The sequence below is a fragment of the Triticum dicoccoides genome, chromosome 4A (genome assembly GCF_002162155.2).
Source record: "Triticum dicoccoides isolate Atlit2015 ecotype Zavitan chromosome 4A, WEW_v2.0, whole genome shotgun sequence".
NCBI lineage: Eukaryota > Viridiplantae > Streptophyta > Magnoliopsida > Poales > Poaceae > Triticum > Triticum dicoccoides.
In genome coordinates this window covers 613289418-613293820 of record NC_041386.1, presented here as the reverse complement: position 1 = coordinate 613293820, position 4403 = coordinate 613289418, and positions in this window count along the sequence as shown.

Below are 4403 nucleotides of genomic sequence, written 5' to 3'. Positions count from 1 at the left end.
CGTCTCTCCCTCTGTAAGCCCCCCACCCCTCCCCAACCCCCTCTCTCTTTGCTTAATTAGTAGATGATTTTAGTAGTAGCAGATGTTAATTTAGGGTTCATAGATAATGATTTTTAGAAGTAGTGGATATTAATTACTAGTAGTGATGGTAAACTAGTTGTATAATTAGCAGTAGTACATGTTAATTAGTAGTAGATGTAGTAGTTAGATGTTAATTAGTAGTAATAGATGTGCTAGTTTCTTTCTATTTATAGTAAGTTTATATTTAGTAAGAACTAGCTGAATTAATAGAACTAGTTTAGTTTTAGTTGAACTAGTATAGTAAGTAAATTAATAACTAGTTGAACTACTTCATTTTTAGAAAGAACTACTTTTTTTCTTTTTATACTAAGTTTATATTTAGTAAGAACTAGTTGAATTAATAGAACTAGTTGAACATGCCATATTTGGTGTTATTTTTTAGTTTAAAAAATTATTTCATGTTTTGGTTACACCTCCGAGTGGGCTATGTTCTGCCGGAGTGTTGATTAATTTCCATTCCGGCAAATTTCAGGCGCTCGATATGTCCTTTTTTAGCAAAGGTCATGCCGGATTTTTCCGTGAATTCTGGCATGACTTGTGCTAGAATATGTACAAGTTTAATCTTTGAATTATGAACGTAGGAAATGTCGTACTCGGACGACGACAGTCTCCCGGGGGAGTGCAGTTGGTGCCACGGTGATCGAGGTATGTGCGACATGTTCGTTCAGCTGGATGAAGATTGGCGCTTCAGCATTAAGCTTGAGGAGACCTTCGATGTTGAAACGGTACGCAACAACGACAAGTGTTTTCTTTTTCGTAATTAAGCATGACTTCAACTATTTCAACGTCTAATTTTCATCTTTTACAATTCGACTAGCTTATCCCATGCCATGCAAGACGCTATGTCTTGGAGAGGATGGGTTTTGAAGACCATGAAAATTTTCAAACAAACAAAATACACCTAAGGACCCATCATGATATCGATTTTGAAGTAAATCTGTACAATTCTCAGAGCGTAACCCATTTTGGTTGCCAAAATTGGGAAGCACTTTGCAAAATGTATGGTTTTTATGAGGGTATGATTGTCAGCATGGATCTTGGTGATCCTGACATCGAGCAAAACAATATGGACATTTGGGTCCTTGTTGATACGCTTCCGATTCTACCGCAATATGAGTTTCTCAAACATAGTTATTAACTAATTTATATTGTTTATTTCAAAATAGTTGATAGCTTATTTCCATTGACAGCTTATTTTGAATCTTCAAAGAATGTGCAGAAGATGGTAGACAAAACCCACTACACTAATGGCTCCGAATTAACTTATAAGGAGAAAAATCATCTGATTGCTTATTGTACTTTTTTTTGAGAATTACAATACCTATTATCGAACACCTCCAAATTATGGTGAATACCTGCCACTAGTGCACGTGTTGAACCACGATAACTTCTATGGAGATACCCTGGTATGATCTTTTACTATTACGACATCCGTGCATCTTTTGCATACTTCTAAAACTAGTACATCATTGCTAACTACGAAGTTATTACTATGTTTTTCAACAGAAAATCCCGATGGTTTGGGTGCCTCATCTGATGTATTACAATGGTCGCCTTGAAGTTCTGAACCTATAGCCAGGTCATTCTACGAATCTCACCTGTGCATATCGTGTTGGAAATATGCCCTAGAGGCAATAATAAAAGTATTATTATATTTCATTGTTCATGATAATTGTCTTTTATTCATGCTATAACTGTATTATCCGGAAATCGTAATACACGTGTGAATACATAGACCTCAATATGTCCCTAGTGAGCCTCTAGTTGACTAGCTCGTTGTGATCAACAGATAGTCATGATTTCCTGGCTATGGACATTGGATGTCGTTGATAACGGGATCACATCATTAGGAGAATGATGTGATGGACAAGACCCAATCCTAAGCATAGCACAAAGGTCGTTTAGTTCGTTTGCTAGAGCTTTGCCAATGTCAAGTATCTCTTCCTTAGACCATGAGATCGTGTAACTCCCGGATACCGTAGGAGTGCCTTGGGTGTATCAAACGTCACAACGTAACTGGGTGACTATAAAGGTGCATTACAGGTATCTCCAAAAGTAGTTGTTGGGTTGACACGGATCGAGACTGGGATTTGTCACTCCGTATGACGGAGAGGTATCTTTGGGCCCACTCGGTAATGCATCATCATAATGAGCTCAAGGTGACCAAAGTGTTGGCCACGAGATCATGCATTACGGTACGAGTAAAGTGACTTGCCGGTAACGAGACTGAACAAGGTATTGGGATACCGACGATCGAGTCTCGGGCAAGTAACGTACCGATTGACAAAGGGAATTGTATACAGGGTTTGATCGAATCCTCGACATCGTGGTTCATCCGATGACAACATCGAGAAGCATGTGGGAGCCAACATGGGTATCCAGATCCCGCTGTTGGTTATTGACCGGAGAACGTCTCGGTCATGTCTACATGTCTCCCGAACCCGTAGGGTCTACACACTTAAGGTTCGATGACGCTAGGGTTATAAAGGAAGTTTGTATGTGGTTACCGAATGTTGTTCGGAGTCCCGGATGAGATCCCGGACGTCACGAGGAGTTCCGAAATGGTCCGGAGGTAAAGATTTATATATGGGAAGTCCTATTTTGGCCACCGGAAAATGTTCGGGATTTTTCGGTATTGTACCGGGAAGGTTCTAGAAGGTTCTGGAGTGGGGCCCACCTGCATGGGGGGACCCACATGAACGTGAGTAGTGGGGGAAAGGCCCCACACCCCTGGTCAAGGTGCACCAAGATCCCCCCTTAGAAGGAATAAGATCATATCCCGAAGGGATAAGATCAAGATCCCTAAAAAGGGGGGATAACAATCGGTGGGGAAGGAAATGATGGGATTTCTTTCCTCCCACCTTGGCCAACGCCCCAATGGACTTGGAGGGCAAGAAACCAGCCCCTCCACCCCTATATATAGTGGGGAGGCGCATGGGAGCTGAACACAAGCCAAGGCGCAGCCCCTCCCCTCCCCAACACCTCTCCTCCTCTGTATATGCTTGGCGAAGCCCTGTCGGAGTACTGCTGCACCAACTACACCACGCCGTCGTGCTGCCGTTGGAGCAATCTTCCTCAACCTCTCCTTCCCCCTTGCTGGATCAAGAAGGAGGAGACATCTCCCGTCCCGTACGTGTGTTGAACGCGGAGGTGCTGTCCGTTCAGCACTTGGACATCAGTGATCCGAATCACGTTCGAGTACGACTCCATCATCACCATCCCCTGGCTAGCTTCCGCTCGTGATCTACAAGTGGTATGTAGATGCAAACTCTCTCCCTTGACTCGTTGCTTAGATGAACTCATAGATGGATCTTGGTGAAACAGTAGGAAAAATTTTAATTTTCTGCAACGTTCCCCAATAGTGGTATCAGAGCCAGGTTTATGCGTAGTTCTCTTTGCACGAGTAGAACACAATTTTGTTGTGGGCGTGGATTTTGTCATCTTACTTGCCTCTACTAGTCTTTTCTTGCTTCGGCGGTATTGTGGGATGAAGCGGCCCAGACCAACCTTACACGTACGCTTACGTGAGACCGGTTCCACCGACTGACATGCACTAGTTGCATAAGGTGGCTGGCGGGTGTCTGTCTCTCCCACTTTAGTTGGAGCGGATTCGATGAAAAGGGCCCTTATGAAGGGTAAATAGAAGTTGACAAAATCACGTTGTGGTTATTCGTAGGTAAGAAAACGTTCTTGCTAGAACCCAATTGCAGCCACGTAAAAGATGCAACAACAATTAGAGGACATCTAACTTGTTTTTGCAGCGATTGATCATGTGATGTGATATGGCCAGAAGTTGTGATGAATGATGAATTGTGATGGATGAGATCATGTTCTTTGTAATAGGATTCACGACTTGCATGTCGATGAGTATGACAACCGGCAGGAGCCATAGGAGTTGTCTTTATTTTTTGTATGACCTGCGTGTCATTGAAGAACGCCATGTAACTCACTTTACTTTATTGCTAAACGCGTTAGCCATAGAAGTAGAAGTAGTCGTTGGCGTGACAACTTCATGAAGACACGATGATGGAGATCATGATGATGGAGATCATGGTGTCAAGCCGGTGACAAGATGATCATGGAGCCCCGAAGATGAAGATCAATGGAGCTATATGATATTGGCCATATCATGTCACAACTATATAATTGCATGTGATGTTTATTATGTTTATGCATCTTTTTTACTTAGGACGACGGTAGTAAATAAGATGATCCCTTACAAAAATTTCAAGAAGTGTTCTCCCCTAACTGTGCACCGTTGCTACAGTTCGTCGCTTCTAAGCACCACGTGATGATCGGGTGTGATGGATTCTTACGTTCAC